This window comes from Sarcophilus harrisii, chromosome 2, assembly GCF_902635505.1.
Source record: "Sarcophilus harrisii chromosome 2, mSarHar1.11, whole genome shotgun sequence".
In the NCBI taxonomy this organism is placed as follows: domain Eukaryota; kingdom Metazoa; phylum Chordata; class Mammalia; order Dasyuromorphia; family Dasyuridae; genus Sarcophilus; species Sarcophilus harrisii.
In genome coordinates, this window is record NC_045427.1 from 87,809,485 (window position 1) to 87,827,374 (window position 17,890).

The following is a 17,890-nucleotide window of genomic DNA, read 5'->3' on the forward strand; positions in this document are numbered from 1 at the left end:
GGAAAGACATAGGCCTCTAAGAAAGCTAACCAGGCCTAAGGGAGGAGACAAGACTTAAAAGGAAACAATAAAGGATTTGGACTTTAACTCCTGGCTGAATTTGAAGTAATTATTACTCTGAACTGAAACTAAGGCTGCCTCCAGAAGCCCCCAAGAAACCTGCTCCCAGAGAACAATATATTTTTAGAGAAGAACATTACATTTTGGTGCCTGAAGAGGGCCAAGGTTTGATTATAATTTGGGAGCAGATGACTGAACTTTTAGAAACTGTACAATACACATCTCTTTGGTTCTCTATGAGAAAAGAATAGGATCTAGACGAGTAGAAATTAGGAGAGCAGCTAGGTGAATACTACAATTCCAATCCAAACTCAATTTCCAAAAATACACTTAATACATATAATTTAATACAACTGGCTTTAAGAAATTATATAAGTGTTAGAATAAGGAAAAAGATGGAAGAGCAGGAGAGGGAGGAGCCAACCTGACTAGGAGAAAAGGATGAAGAATCAGATAAGATGGAGTTAAGTACAATTCTGAGTGTGGCACTTCACAACAGGAGCATTTCCCATACCCTGACCTACTTCCCTCAATTAACACTTCATGGGTAGAGGGAGAGGAGGGGGGAGAGGCAGTGACACAAACAGAACCACCTATTAAGCTGCCTATGACAAGATTACAAAAGGCATTGATCAAGGCTAAGAGAGAAGAATAGGATATATCTGATTTAAAAATAAATGTATACCTTGTGAATGAAGAGCTTGACTCTTCAGGTCAAAAAAGGAGAAGATACACTCCTTTTGATTTGGAAAAAAATAAGGATTTGAAAAAAGGTTGCACTCTTTATGGGGCTACATCATCTTATGTTAAGATGTTACTAGATAGTTTGTCTTATGAAATCCTAACTCCTAGTCACTGGAAATCCATAGCAAGGACATGTTTAGAACCTGGACAAAACTTGTTGTGGCTTTCAGAGTATTATGAATTATGTAGAATTCAATCCCAGCAAAATAGGCAAACAAGAGTTAATATACACATCACTTTTGACCAACTAGCAGGTGAAGGTCAGTATGGAGAGAATTCAGCACAAATTAATTATCCCATAATAGTGGGATGAGCAAATGAGCAAATTTCTAAGGCTGCAATAAAAGCTTGGGGTTCTCTCCCAGAAAAAGATGAAGGTAAAGCCTTCACAAAAATTGAGCAAGGTCCCAATGAAGCTTTTGCTGATTTTGTAGGACATTTGCAAACAGCTGTCACAAGAACTATTGGAGAAAACGCAGCTGCAAGAATTATGATAAGACAACTGGCTAAGGAAAATGCTAATGAGGTTTGCAGAAGAATTATATGGGGACTACACAAAGATGCTTCTTTAGAGGAGATCATAAGATGCTGTGCCACAGTGGGCACAAGTGCTTATTATATCCAGACTATGATGAACATGGAAAGACAAGGTCCCTCTTGGCAAGGGACTTCTAGAGAAACTTGCCGATGTTTTCAGTATGGAAAAATAGGACATTTGAGAGCCCAGTGTAGATATAGAGATAGAGTGAGAGAACAGGGTGAGAGAAAACCCCAAACCCCATTCAAAATACAACCGAGGCTTCCATTGGGCCTCAGAATGTATATTGACCCAGGGAAATGAGAGGCAGGGCCCAGCTCCAAGATATCATACAAAAGACAGGTGGGACATGATGGCAGCCAAGGTTATACCTTTAGAAGTTCAGAACTCTGATATGATCTATCAGTCAAAAAGCAATCACATGGCAGAAAGGTATTACAATTGGGGAGAATACAGGTCCTTTTAACCCAACAGGGCAGTGTCTGGTGCAAACAGCTCCAATGTAATTGTCAGATGATGAGGAGAGATTTAGAAAGTGGTAAAGAGAAGGGACTAGATAGGTTAACTGCCTGGGAGAGAGGGTTTGCTTGTATTCCTACTCATGGAGAAGGAAACAGATGGAGAAGGAAACAGATGGGTGGCAATGAGTACCTGGAGAGAGACAGAAAAGGAGAAAAACCTCAAAACAAAAGAGAAGATCTAAGAACCATTTGACACTGAAAGAGCATGGCTGATAATGAGACTGTTGCAGGACTTGAAAACCAGCAGGAATCATTGGGTTCCCTAACACAAGATGAGACTATTGCAGGACTTCAAAGCTTGCAGGAATTATTGGATTCCTGGCACATGAGCTAATGGACAATAGATTCTTTTTGGACTATTTCTAGGACTTATGGACATGTACAATTCCTCATGTTGAGTCATGTTATTTGTTACATTATTACTAGCCTGTATTATGTTACTATGTGCTTATGTAATTTATGTAATTATGTGTAATACCTCCTATATTGATGGATTTATGTATACGTGTTTCAAGTAAGCCCCTTTAGAAACCCACTAAACTGATATGATTTCCCATTTCCTTTGGTGTTTTCATCTCCCTTCCTGTGGTGTCAGGGAGGGCGTGATCACCTCCTTTTATGGTGTTTTCACTCCTTTTTTGAGCAGTCAGGGAAGGTGTGATCACCTTTTTGGGGGGGTTCTCACCTCCTTGAAAAGTCAGAGAGGTCATGACCACCTATGTTCTAAATCAAAAGAAAGCAGGAGATGTTAAGATTCTTACAACCAGACTTTAATTTTTTTTTTTCTCTTAGTTTTGTAATCAAGACCAACTCTAGGCATGTTCTTCCTGCTGACCACATGTTACATGACTCAGTACTGAGGGGGCTTGACACTTGGAGATGACAAGGCAGTCCTCTTTTTTGCCATGGAGTAAAAGAGCTGATGACTCAGTGAATATTTAAAAGGAAGTTACTCCACCCTCAGTCAAGTCTTCTCTTCCAGCTATAGATTACATTAAGACTATTTTGAGCTACTGCCCATCAAAGGAGAAAGAATGGTTGCTGCTTTCTCCATACAGGCCACCAGGTGTCTGTGAGCACATGGCAGATAAAAGTATAAATTCTGCCTTGACAAGCCTAAGACTAGGTTTAAACTACAGCTTTTGTTCTTTGTTCATTTGTTTGTTCTTAGAAATAAATGGATATGTCCAAAGTTTGAGAGGTCTGAAGGTCATAAATCCTTTTGCTTAGACTAAATTTCCTTTTATTAAAGACCATGCCTCAAACAAAAACCACTCTGATTCTCATTTATCAGCCATCAGTAGGTTTCAAGCCAAGCCATTTTTGTTCATTGTTTGGATCCTAATTGACTCAGATTAAATATAAATAGCAGTCATTTCTGCTTTGGCCAAAAACCCTGAAGGTCTTCCCCTCTCAGATACATTCATTTATTTATTTGTTTGTTTATTCATTCATTCATTTATTTATCTATCTATCTACTTACTTCTTTATTTATATTAAATGAAAAAGGAGATTTTTTTTTTGCCTCAGTTGTTACCCAGCCTTAATCACTGAATGGGTGAAGTCTCAATCAAACTGAAACCTGATAAAGACCTCAGCTTAAAAAGACCAATATCTTCTGTAGCATCCAGGGCCATCTCCATTTGTACATATCTATATCCTGCTACTGGACCCAGATGGCTCTGGAGAGGAAAGTGAGGCAGGTGACCTTGCACAGCCCTCTTACACTTAAATCCAATTCACTTGCATGTCATAGTTTCATAACTTCTGGGTGGGAATTGATCAAGATTGAGGAGAGCTAATTCAATCTCATTATCAGCTATGTCCTTCAAAAGACCAAAAAATTTTAATCCTTAAAAAAAGGAGAGAATTCTGGATCTCCCCAGATTATTTGTTATTAACAATCATTTCTCTCAGTGGTGAGATCAAAATCCATGCTATAGAGAGTTTCTAAGAGACTGAAAGGTACTCATTTAGACAGTGCATATATTAAAGTTGGAATGATATAGAAAAGATTAGCATGGCACTTTCATAAATATGACATGAAAATTCATGAAGATTTCCATGTATTTTTCATCTATGGGTAAAATGAATGCAATCACATCTAGAAGACCTCATTCAATTGATGGAAGAATAGTTTAGCCTAATAGGGAAATAGTCAGAAAGGGAACTGGAAACCGCGGTGCTCAATTTACTGGAAAGAAACTGTTGATGGAATTAAAGAAGATACTTGTGAACATCTTAGAGATTACTTTGGAAAAAAAATGGTCAGTGTTGGAAATAATTGAATATTGATTGAAAATATTAAAATACTTACTGATAGTCTTTTTTTTTAAGGAGTAGGATTTTGTTTTTTACATTTGATGCTCATGATTCTGTGCATAAAATTTTATTACAATACTATATCATCAAAGAAACAAGTACTTGCAGAAGTAAGAAAAGCTTTATCTAGACAAGAAACACAGGAAGTTCAAAATTCTAGGAAGCAACTCCGGTTTGAGGACTTCCTGTGGTGGTAGTGGTGGAAATTTCAGACTAGCTCAAGAGACTTTTTACAGAAGGATCTAATGGATATAAAAGTGGTTGTGTATTTGAAGATGGTTACAAAGAAGGACCAATAGGTAAGCAATTTTGGAGATAAGTTTGGGAGGAGAGAGAAAAATATGGTAGTAGAGAATATGGTAACCAGGGTTGGGGCTTTGGAGATGGTTATGACAAATATGGAGGAGGTAGTTATGGAAGTGGAAATTACAAAGATTTTGGAAACTATAATCAACCACCTTCAAACTACAGTCTGATGAAGAGTGAAAACTTTAGTGGAACATAGGGGGACCATATGGTGAAAAAAATGGTCCAGGAGGCAGTACAGGAAGTGGGAGTTATGAAGGGAGGAGCTGACATTGAGCTTCTATTTGTTTGCCATGGGTTTCATTATTTAAATAGGAAAGAGTGAGGTCCCAGAAATCTATCAGATGCTAGAAAGGAAATATCCCAGTGAGATATTTTTCTAGGGACACTGGTCTAGCACAAGAGAAAAACATTATGATCTCTAAATCCAGCCAGCCAAACAAATAAAATACCCCAATGACCAAAAAAATAATAATAACAACCCACACCACTGTATATATTTCTATAAAATTTCACTGTGGTATTTTTTATAAGGATGCTATTGAAAGCTGAGCAAGTGGAGTAAAACAATTCCAAGCTTAAGTAAAACAATTTAGCATTGATATGATCAATGGCAAGCATAATTTGCTGCCAAAGAAACTGTAAAGTGCTACCTTTTGACAACTGAAGCAAGCAGGGAGGTGTCCTATTTTAGATAACTAAGAAAGAAGTGGTTAACCACAGATTATTATCAAGAAATAGAAAATTCAGGGTCACCTGAATAGTTTTTATTTCATTTTTAATAGCACTTTAACTTGAAAGGGAAATTTATTTGGATGATAAAAATGAAAAATTACCATCTAGTTTAAATTATGGTGATGAGATTAATGTGTAAATATGAAAAATTCATCCTAGCTAGCCAAAAAAAGTAGAGTGTTTAAATAGGTTTTGCAAATAGATAAAATTAAATGCTTTGAAGTTAGGTTTTTTTTTTAATTATATTCCTTCTTCCTCCTCCAAAAAAGAGAGAGGAAAAGGAAATGGAGGCAACTACCAAAGGTGATTTTTCTCAAGGAGCTTAGCCACTACAGGAAAGAGAGAGATAGGATGATAGCTAGGAAAAATCACTGGATTAGATTTTTTAAAATGGGGAGACATAAACATGCCTGTAAACTGTAGGGAAATACCTGTAGGGAGAGAGACAATGAAGATTAGTGAGAGAGTGAAGATGACAGAGAACTCAAATTGTTGAAAAAGGTGGTGATAGAATGGGATCAAGGATTTATTTAGAAGGGTTTTCCTTGGCAAGGAGAAGGGATACTTCTTTGACATGAGACAGAGTGGAAAAGGTAGTGGGAAAAGACATTTGTGTGAAGTGAGGTGAATGTTCTCAATTTTTTTCATTGAAATATGAGGCTAAATTCTCAGCTGAGGGCAATAGTGATACTATAGAAAGTTTGAGAAGGGAAGAAAAGATTTAGATTGGCTACTATGGTGAGTGGGATAGAGAATTCATTAGGGAGATTTTATAATAAAAGAAATGCCTTACAGTATTGAGAGCCCAGTTAAGATTATATAACCCAATTTATAGAAGACCCAATCAAAACAGTTTGGGATTTTTTCTACCTTCATGCAGCAATACAAGAATGAAAGAAAAGACAATGTATAATGGGAGTTATCTAAGGGGAGGATTGGGCAAGCTTTGATGGATACTTGGATTGGAAGGTAAGATACCCGAGTTAGAAAATAATGTAGACTGGATTTGGTTCACCAGTGGTTCAAGATAGAGAAGGGAGAAGAGATATTGTAATCAAAAAGAACTGAAAGGTGGAAAGATTGGAGGTTGCAAGACAAAGAATAAGGTTAAGAGTTGTAAGACAGAGGAAAATATAGAATGGTACAAGATTATGAATGGATAAAGGAATTTCAGAGTTCAATTTACCTCAATTTGTTGTGCCACAGTTCTCTTTGAATTGTTCTGCCTCAGTTTCCCTAAATTTTCCTGCCTCAGTTTCATTAATTGTTCTGCCTCAATCCCCTTAGTTGCAAACCCCACCTGTGGTTCATTAAGACTGGTATAATTCAGAGGTTATAAATTGTCAATGTGTAAACTCAAAAAGGGGAAGTCCAGACTTTCTGTCTTTAGGCAGACACTTTCTTACCTCCCCTTTAGTAAGAATTTATGGTCCTACCCTGCAACCTGTCAGAACCAGATTAATGGTTCCTGCCAGGAGATTCCCGCTAACCAGAGTTTGAACTCTACCCTCTGCCTTTGTTTAGCTACATGTATAAATATGTCATTGAGAACACATTAGCTGCTGAATGCTGGATTCTTGGAGACCATAATCTCATTCAGCCCTGGGATCAAACCATGAATCCATTTGGTCCCAGTAAATCTCTCCCTTTCAAATAAAATATTAAATACTTTCTAATCTCTATCTTGCCTCAGTTTCTCCAGCATTACAGATTAAGTTTCAAAGTTTAGAATGACTGCCCCCAAATTGCCTTATCATTCTGATAGGTATCAATCTTTCAGAAGATCATAGCACATGTTATTAATCAGGGTCCTTAAACCTAGTTCTCTGTCAGTTGTGCACCATGAGTATTTTGTGTCCTTTAGCATCTCTGTACATAGGAAATAATTATCTGGTTCATACCGAATGCATACTGTACATTGACTACATCTACCCTATCCTTTTAGAAGACACTAAAAAGAAGCCACAGCTTAGTGTAATCCTCAACTCAAATCCCATTTGTCTAAGACTCTCTTCATTGGTGAAAACCAATTAATTTCTCACCTTTTAAGTTGGCAAGAGCTTGGAAGAAGAGAGATTCTGTTCTTTTGATTTAAGAGAAAAGACATGAACTTCTAGATTCTCTTTAGATTCCTGAAAGGAGAGAAAAACTTGGAAAAAGCTGACAGAAGATTTAGCATCTCAATCATATCCCTCTCTTCAGTTTACTTCATTAGAGACTTAAAGAAATTTAACTTTGGCTGAGATGTGCTCCTCATTTTCTCTTGTTTGAGCTGAGATATCTCATGACTGATGGAAGAAACTGTTCACTCTGTGTATTGTCCAGTATATCCTCCTCAGGACACTCTCTCTCATCTCTATTGTCTATTGGCTTGGATAAGTAATGTTATTTGTGATTTGTGTAACTGGTTCTTGAAGGAATATGAGTCAAGTCTTGGATATATTGTATGGGGAATTCCTTCCCCATTAAGGAATAATGATCCAGAATTCGGCTTGAACTTAAATATTATTTCCCCTAAACTAATAATATTTAGGGGAGTGCAGAGCATGGGACATTTTCTGAGGAGAACAGAGTCTTCAGCCTCTGGATCCAACCTTCTTTGAGGTCCTACCAGGATCCAAGTCTCCCAAGAGATATCTCTCTTCATGCTTTTTTAAAAAATCATATTTAGACATATATATGCAGATATATGTAACTTATATGGACAACAAATAGCCCACATCTCACTCTTACATGTATTTTTTTCTCCCCTAGAACATCAGGGTGGAAGCTTAACAAGCCAGAGAGTGAGAGAAAAGGGAACCTAATCTCAATGATATTAGAGACCAGGTTCCCCTGACTGAATCTGGCTTGGTCCCTGTTGTAGATCCAGAACACAGGGACTACTTAGTGCAAAAGGCAGTGGTTGTGGTACTCCAATCACCTCTGCTCAACAGCAGTTGCTTACTGTTCGATTTTAAATATTCTCAAATTTAAGTTGGAAGCATACTGCCACTAGTGAGTTGTGTAAATGGGGAATTCATCTAGCCTCAGGGATCTCAGTGGACAACAGTTGCTGTAGTGAAACTGGCTACTGTAGCTTGGTCCTGGAGACAATGACCTGAGAGAATTGGAGGCATTAAGACCCTAGACACAATTGTTGCTCATACTTAATTCAATAGAATAAGTATCTACTATATTTATTCAAGAAAGTGTTGGGAGTGGAAAGTACAAGAGGGAAATATGCTTGTGCCATCTATGAGTTTATAATCCAAAAAGGGGTTAGAATATGTAGACAAAAGGGATGATACAAGATAGCATGTGATAGAAACAAAGAAATATCCTAGACAAAGCACTCTAAGAAAATTTGAAGAGGTGGATAATCACTTTCAGCTGGAAGGAGATGGGTAATGCTGCAAAATCAAGGAAGACTTCATGAAAGAGGTGGTAGCTGAGCTGGGACCTGAAGAAAGAGAATTGTTTCAACAGGTACAAACAAGTTCTCTAGCACAGGGGAGGAACTGCATGAAATCATGATGTTGGGGGGTCCATATAATGTAGTATAAAATTATTTGCAGACTGATCAGTATCAGATATGATAAGAGTATTCCGGACCCTTTTCTTGAATGGAAGAAGCAGTTGGGAGAGTTGACATATATTTTAAATTCATCTTCCTCATGCTAGTTATGTAATATAGCATTTGAGGTCCTTTGATTTTAGGGGGTTCTGTTCTAACAATAAGTCAGTAATCCTCAGGTATTTACCACACTCCCAATCTTAGAGCAACAATCTGGCTGATTCTGAATAGATCACTCCTCAATTCATTGCTGACTGAAAATCTGGTCAGTAAGAACCAAATTCTGGAGCCATTCCTCAGTTCATTGCTGACCGTCAGATAGATTCTCTATTGGTCAGTGATAACCAAATTCTGGAGACCACTCCTCTGGGCCACAGAATTAGCATGTCAGTGGTAGAAAGCTGAATAAAGAGATCTCCTCTCTCTCTTGGGTAATTTCTTTTGGAATTTAGCCCACTTCTAATGGCATTACAATTACAATAAATTTTGCCCCTTGACTTGGAATGGGTTCAAGCCTGCAAATTCTTTTAAGACATCTCATGACACTGGGCTGTGACCCCAAACTTTTGGGGTCCCCTTCCTAATCTCAGCACTAATATTCACCATCCTATATAATGGAAACTGCCTTAACTATTTCAACTGTTAGAACTGAAAGGATAAGATAATAATAATGATAGAATACCAATGACAATAACTATCATAAATTTATATAGCCCTTAGAAGAATCACATTAAAAAAAAAAAGAGTTTAAAAAGAGTGTTAGAGGCCTTTCAGTATTTTCTCCCTATTAAAGAACTAAGCACAGAGCTGTCTCTTATCTCTACCAGGCACTGTGCTCAGTGCTTTACAATTATTATCTCATTTGATCTTGACAACAACCCTGGGAGATAGGTGCTATTTCTTTTACAGATGAGGAAACTGAGGCAGAGAGGGGTTAGGTGACTTGCCCAGGATCACACATCTAGTAAATATCAGAGGCTGGATTTGAATTCACAAACTCCTGACTCTCAAGTCCAGTGCTCTGTCTTTGGTGAAATTCCAGGCACTGTGGTAGGCTGAGGGGGGAGCTATTTTTGGCCACACAGGGCTGCCATCGACTCTGCTTATAGATAAAGGCAACCCTAAACTCAGTTCTTCACTGGGGTAAAAATACTGAGAGGTCTCTAACATATCAGCTTTTTAAAATATGTATGATTCTTGTCTAGCAAAGCTCTGCTGATCATCTATGTGTCCTGTTTAAACATCAAGTCAGCTCTGCATGCCTTCCTGTCATTGTCCTAAGCAAAGCTGAAAAGGGAACCTGTTTGGGAGGTCAGACAGCTCCTTTCCCATGTCTGGGGCCCTGCATGTCCTGAAATAGCCCATGGGCCATATCTCCCCGAGCCTCAGTCACGAGGAATCCAAGTTTCAAAATGTCCTTATTTTGTGATCTGACTCAAAAGGGTGGGGAATGGAAAATTATCGACAGCAACCACCCAGGGACCTCAGCTTAATATAACCAGTGACCTGGGAAATGAGAGAGACAGAACAAAATTCGCAGGGACTGAAGGACAGAGGACCTTCTGGAGCTAATTTTTAATAAAAACTTTTCTGCAAACATGGAAGAAGACAGCTTAGATGTCTGGGAAGAAATAGTCTCTCTACCCCTGCCCCCTCCCTTTAATTCAGAAAAAAAAAATCCTTCCCTCCTTTCTGTTCCTCTCCTTATTCCTTTCCTGCCTCTCTCCACAAGTCTGTTTCCTTTTTCTCTCTCTCTCTCAAGTCCTCCCTCCTTCCTTTATTCCTATTTTCATCTACTTCCTTTCATTCATTTCTCTCATCCCCATTCTATTCATTCTACCAGATAAATCCATACAGTCTTAAAAGGATAAAATATCATCACAGATTTACAGATGGAAGGGAACCTCAAGGTCATTTATCTAAGCCCCTCATTTAACAGAGAAGGTAAACTGAGGCCCAGAAAAATTAAGTTGACATCAGCCCTGAAGTCAGGAGGATCTGATTTCAAATCTGACCTCAAATACTTAACACTTCCTAGCTGTGTGACTCTGGGCAAGTCACTTAATCCAGTTGCCTCAGAAAAAAAAATTAAAATTAAGTTGAGCTAACAAGATCACAGGGGTATTAACAGAAAGAATTTGAATCTAGGTGGCCTGTTCCCAAATCTTCTTATCTTTCATTGCCCTGATCTGTGATAGCCAAGATTTTCTGCAATAAGCTTGCTATTTAGCCTCTCGGCATTTTAACTAGGTGGGTCCTCAAAATGAGATATGTAGTCTGTCGCTGGCCCTCTTCTTGAAGACTTTCCAGTTTGGTATCATCTACTGAATATATAAAAGAGGGAGAAGGACCCACATGTGCAAAAATGTTTGTAGCAGCCCTTTTTGTGGTGGCAAAGAATAGGAAAATGAGTAAATGCCCATCAATTGGGAAATGGCTGAATAAGTTATGGTATATAAATGTTATGAAATATTATTGTTCTATTTAAAAATGATGAACAAGCTGATTTTAGAAAGGCCTGGAAAGATTTGTGTAAACCAATGTTGAATGAAACAAGCAGAAGTAGTAATACATTGTACAGAGTAACAGCAAGATCGTGCAGTGATCAACTTGCACATTGCAACAGGGCAACATTGCACATCTTCTCAGCAATTCAGTGACCCGAGACAATGCCATCTGCATCCAAAGAAAGAACTATGGAGACTGAATGTAAATCAACATGTGCTATGTTTACTTTTTTTTCCTTCTGGCCTCAGACACTTAACACTTCCTAGCTGTGTGACCCTGGGCAAGTCATTACACTACAATTGCCTCAGCAAAAAAAAAAAAAAAAAAGAAAAAGAAAAAGAAAGACATCTATATTCATGTTGATCAAAGAGCAATAATAAAGTTTGTTTGATTCCCAAAAAAAAAGTCTTTTATAAACCTTAAAGCACTATAAAAATATGTTATCTAGTTAAATTACAAATGTTTCTTCTCATATTCTAACTTATGCTCAGAGGAGCTGGTTGTAGGCTTCTCCCCCTTGGGAAGAATTGGAAGAAGCAGCCTGGTGGAATTTGCATGGTCCAGCCCAACTTCCAGAAGGAACCAAATGGTGGGAAAGCCTATTTGAACTTGCAAAGTACTTATCAGATTGTACTGGCAGAATAGAAGTACTGGCCCAAGTGGTATTATAAATGAGTAGGGGATAGTACTAGTAAACTGGACAGACCTGGAACAGAAAACACAAATACCTTGGAATGATTAAAAAAAAATGACATTCATATATATATATATATATATATATATATATATATACATACATATATATATATATATATATAACTGTTCAATATTTTAAAGACTTGTGAACCTGGAATTGTAAGAGGAACTGATGGCCATCCCTGAAAAGTGTCCAACAAATCTGGTTCTGGATAAGAAATAGAATGATTGGTTAATCATGGGAATAGACCAGGTACACAATATATAGTATTAATGACCACAGTAATCTAGCATTTCATAAAATCAAAGATCTAAGATTTGAAGGCAAGAACCCACTATTTGACAGAAACTGCTGGGAAAGCTTGTAAGCAATCTGGCAGAAACTAGACCTAGACCAATATCTCACACCACATACCAAAATAAGGTCAAAATAGGGTGATATCTTAAAATAAATTAGGGGAGCATGGAAAATTTTGCCTATCTATGGATAAGAGAAGAGTTTATGACTGAGCAAGACAGAGAGAAACTGAGTAAATGGTCACCAATTAAGAAATGACTGAATAAGTTGTGATATTCGTTCATTTTTGTCCTTCATGCTTGAAAAGATCTAAAATGACAACATGATGATGAGATCAATGTACAGTGTGTTCCATTGTGGCCGATCAGACCAATGTGAGCTTGGAAGGCTCTGCCACAGGGAACAAGTAGCCCCATATGAACATTGGGGATAGAGATGCCTCTAAATTTGTTCATGTCATGTTTCTTTTGAGCTACTGCAACTCTTTGCTCATGGAGAACAGGGCCTTCTTTGATAAAGTCATGCCATGCTGAGTAGTCCTGTGCCAGCATCTCCCATGTTTCACAAGCAATTCCAAAGTTCTTTAGAGAGATCTTGAGAGTGTTCTTAATATTGTGATGCCGGAGAAACTGAGCAAGACAAAGATTAGAGAACAATTTAATAGTTTATTAAATGAAAAGATTTACTGGGACCAATGGATCCATGTTTGGTCCCAAGGCTTAAGGAGACTATCATCTCCAAGAATCCAGCTCTGAATGTCAGATACAAGATTCTTTTATAGGGTAACAAGAACAATGACATAATGGGGGAGGTACCTGGATGGGAATGACCTAATGAGGGGGAGGCACAATGAGGATGACACAATGGAGGGAGGTACTGGAGAGGTTACTGATATTCTAATGATGATTAAAATGGATAAACCTTTATCCTGTCAAACATGGAATAAGGAATGATTATAACCTAAAGATATAAAACCTTTATCTCATCAATCATTTAAGAGGGAATGATTATAGCCTGGGGTTTTGGGGCAGAGCAACTGAAGTAGACCTTTATCTCATCAAACATTAAGAGGGAAAGGTTATAACCTGAGACAGAATAACTAAATAGGACAATTGGGAAACTGGGTCAGGACATCAAAAGGGAACTGTGGCACAACATTATCATTTTTTCTGACCACCATGTGACCACTTGCCTTCTATGAGTACATTGAAAAATAGTCTTTGGACAAATGTGCATTTCTTATTTGAACATAGCCAGTCCACCAAAGTTGCCTTCAGAGAATCATAAAAGTGCTTTGGGTTGTTACTATCAGCATAAAATTGAATTTCATCTACCTTCTTACTGAACCAAGAATCCTAAGTCTTTCTAAACTCCATATGCACTTTATTTTTCATGGAACTAAATACTGCCTTCTTAGAGCTGAATGAACTATTGTGCTGGTAAACACTGTGGAGTTCTCATTTTTCTTTTAGCAGCTTCTGAATTTCCCCATCACTTTTTGTCAAAATAACTTGATATCTGTAAGTGTCTGGCCCAGATGAGTAAATGCAGTGCTGCACACTAAATCTCTGAAAACTACCTACTATTCCACTGTGTAATACTGGAGAAATTGAGCAAGACAGAGATTAGAGACCAATTTAATAGTTTATTAAATGGAGAGATATACTGGGACCAAATAGATCCATGTGGTCCCAGGGCTGGGATTATCATCTCAAAGAATCCAGCCCTGAGTATCAGACTTTTTTTATAGGATAACAAGCTTTTTTATAGGTTAACAAGAACAATGACATAATGGGGGAGGTACCTGGATGGGGATAATCTAATGATGGGAGGCACCTAGGATGACATAATGGGAGGTACTGGAGAGGCTCCTAATATTCTAATGATGTCTAAAATGGATAAAGACCTTTATCCCATTAAACATTAAGAGGGAATAAGTATAGCCTAAAGTCTAAAATATAAGATTATCCTATCAAACATTAAGAGGGAATGGTTATAACCTGAGGCAGAGTAACTAAAGCAAACTTTAAGTGGGAAAGATTAAAACCTGAGGCAGATAGGACAATGGGGAAACTAGGTCAGGACATCAAAAGGAAACTGTGGCTCAATATATTGAGTTGCACATTAACCCAGTTCAACTCCCAGTAGCTCGAACTTAAGTAGGCTCATTCAGTTGGAGATCTCAGCCTGATATTCCTACTGAGTGGCTTGAAACTCCAAGTACTCTTTTTTCAACTGGAAATCTAGGCCTGGAGGCATTGAATACAAGCCACAGCCACATAAAATACAATACAATAAAAAAATACAAACCACATAACAAGACAATTTTGAACTCCAAAGTTCTGCAGAAGTCCAAAGTAGGATTATGTTTTGCCAGCTAAGCTCTCTTGGCAAAGCTGCCTACCAGGACTCTTGCCCACTGTGAAGACATTCTCTTCTCAGTGTTAACTTTTATTTCCCTAACAGAATCTTTTGCCACTTAAGAATCTGGGTTCCTAGCAAAGCTGGCTTCTCAGTGCCAACAATAAAAATCCCTTTTCTTGCCACAAACAAGATTTCGGGTTTTGTGAATTCTTTCACATTGAACCTGCACCGGGCAGAGGGGATTCCCCACCCCAATTCTCACACTTCAATTCCCTATCACTAGACTCCTATCAAATGTACATAGTGAATAGAAAAGAAAGCCATATATTCAATGTAAGAAACAAAATTTCTTACCAAGAGCTCCACTGACTGACTGATGAATGCAGGAAGGTTTATTTTACATTCCTGCAACAATGGGTGCCTAGGTTAGTAGATACACCTTTGAAACTCCAAAGGCAGTATTTTATTTCCTGTAGAGGACCAGGAGGTAAGAATCCATTCCAGGTTTTGAGTCTTACAGTAACTTGGCTCACCAAAACTCCCTTAATGAAAAATACCAGAGATTGCTTGTCAATATAATAAATTAATAATCTAGTGACTGAAGCAAAATGCAAACATTACTCTTTGGATTAAAAGCTAAACTTTTGAATTTAGGACAGGAAAGAATGTCCACAAGGAGCCTAAAGGTATTTGGGAGAAAAATACCTGAGACAATGGTATAATAAACTTTACTCTAATGTGTATCTCAACTATTTACATCTCTTTCTAAGTAACCAGGGCTTAAGGCCTTTAATCATTTACATCATAGCAGAATTTTGTTAAACTATAGGAATTTTAAAAGCGTGTACTTTGTATCAAGCCTATGAGCCTTTGAGGTATATATATCTGTGTGTCTGATCAATAAACTTCAAAGAATCCATAAACAGGACTTCTCTGCCTGGCCCTGGTATGTCACATTCTTTCTCTCACTAAAGGAGCTGGACTCCAACAATTTCCTATCCTGAAGCAAATCCCTCTCCTGATTCCCTATTAATTGGATGTTATAGAAGTTATACAACATGAATCTCCACCCCCTCATTACATAGCTAGTCCCTGTCCTACAGGAGCTTACATTCTTGATGAGGGAAGGTAACAGAAAGGGGGGCTAAAGACAAAGAACAAAAGATTCTTTTCAAATCTCAGGCCACCACCCCTGATTATAAAAGTCAATTTCTGCCCCCAAGGAGCTTACATTTATTTGGGAGAAGATAAACTCCACCCTTGATTATTTTTTGTGAGTTTCAATTTTCTAATTTAAGTTCATTTCTCCAATTTAATTTTCATAGCTATGGAAACAAAATAAATACCCATCCATTTCTTACAATTTCCCCCTTTTTTTCCTTTTTTAATAATTTAGTTTCCACAACCTTTTCTAACCCCTCAAATTTGGCTAATATTTTTTACATTCTACTTCATAAGTCTATTAACCCCTGCACAGATCTCCTTACACCGGATGGATAATTAATCCCTGAATTCTCTATTAATTCTTCTGACTTGGCTGTACTAGGAGTGTCCTCCTTTTCCTGCCAATAAACTGTCATTCTATTTTCCCATGCCATTCTGTTAATGGCATTTAACTATTATGCTATTCCCTTCACTGCCTTTCTGGTGTAACTTATCCAGTGATATTTACTCACCAGTGTAGGAATGACCCAAATCCAGAACTAGATTTCTAGCCTTGAATTTGGGTTACTGAGGATAACCCACCTAATTTAATACAGATATATATCTAGTAACAGGCAGATGATTAGGCCAAATACTCATTTACCTAATTATTTAGGGTATCATGATTACGTATTTTCAGATTGAAAACAACAAGATCTTATGTACTCATAATGTACTCATGGCTTCTGTTGACCACTTGGTCCAATTATAGAAATTTTCTGTAAGAGGAAAAAGCTGGGATTTGAATATAATGGCATGAAAACAAGTCCTTCAGGCTTCAGCCTGAGAGTACAGATGTGACCAGCAAACAATCATACCCAAATACAAAACTCAGAAGAATATCAGTTACAGTCCCAAGAGATTTTATCTCTAATAGCAAGTTCTACTAATCATAGCTTAGGGCTAGATACATTCTTTTTACTCTCATGAAGTTTTAATAAGCAATAAAAGTTTACAAGGACTCACACATAAGAGATTTTGTTTAACATCTTTAACATGTTTTTCTTTTCTTCTTGAGTTTAAAATCATGCCGATGCAAGAATTAATCTTTAGAAAACATTTCTATATAATAAACAAGCTTATAGATGCTTAGTAAACATATTCCTTGTTTGGGAACTATCCATCCCAAACAAGCTCATTTCTCAGGGCTACTGACTTGTCTACACTGATATTTTAAAACAAATTGGCAAGCTTACATATTAAGGGGAGTTGACAGAAACCTTAGAGACAGAGCTGAGCTTGCTATTGCCCACTTCAACTACCAGCTTTCATGAGATGTGCTGTTTGATACATCTCCCCATTCTGTGAAGGGGGGAAAGGATACTTCATACCCTCATACTTGAAAGTAAATTGATAAGGCTTTCAACCTCATCCCTCTTGTTCCACACACAATAATTACCAATTTTAGGTTTATTATGATGACAATATCTCCAAATAACTTAGTTACCAATCTTAGAATTTTCATAAGTAATAGTCAAATAGTCTTGGCTGTAATTTCTTTTTTAATTTTCTAGTAAAGGTGGAAATGCCTAATTCCCTAACCTCCATTTACAAAACATTTATAAAACAGGGTTAGCAAGGCTGATAAAATGAATAAACTTTTCACCTTTTTCTTAATCTTATCATTTGCTTTTGAAATCAGCTTTCTTGTCCCTTGCCTTTAAAACCACCTTAAAAAAATTTTTTTTCACCTAGAAAAAATAACAACAAAATTCATATGGAAGAACAAAAGGTCGAGAATTTCAAGGGAATTAATGAAAAAAAAATCAAATGAAGGTGGCCTAGCTGTACCTGATCTAAAACTATATTATAAAGCAGCAGTCACCAAAACCATTTGGAATTGGCTGAGAAATAGACTAGTTGATCAGTGGAATAGGTTAGGTTCACAGGACAAAATAGTCAAAAACTATAGCAATCTAGTGTTTGACAAAGCCAAAGATCCGAACTTTTGGCATAAGAATTCATTATTTGACAAAAACTGCTGGGAAAACTGGAATTAGTATGGCAGAAATTAGGCATGGATCTATACTTAACATGGT

At 37.4% G+C, this 17,890-nt stretch overlaps 1 non-coding gene across 1 annotated transcript; it reads left to right on the forward strand.

Annotated features, from left to right (window-relative positions):
* Positions 1–3,828: 3,828 nt before the first annotated feature.
* LOC111718708 lies at positions 3,829–3,935 on the forward strand. The gene has a single exon (XR_002769214.1). It is a non-coding gene; the product is annotated as a U6 spliceosomal RNA (small nuclear RNA).
* The last annotated feature ends 13,955 nt before the right edge of the window (positions 3,936–17,890 follow it).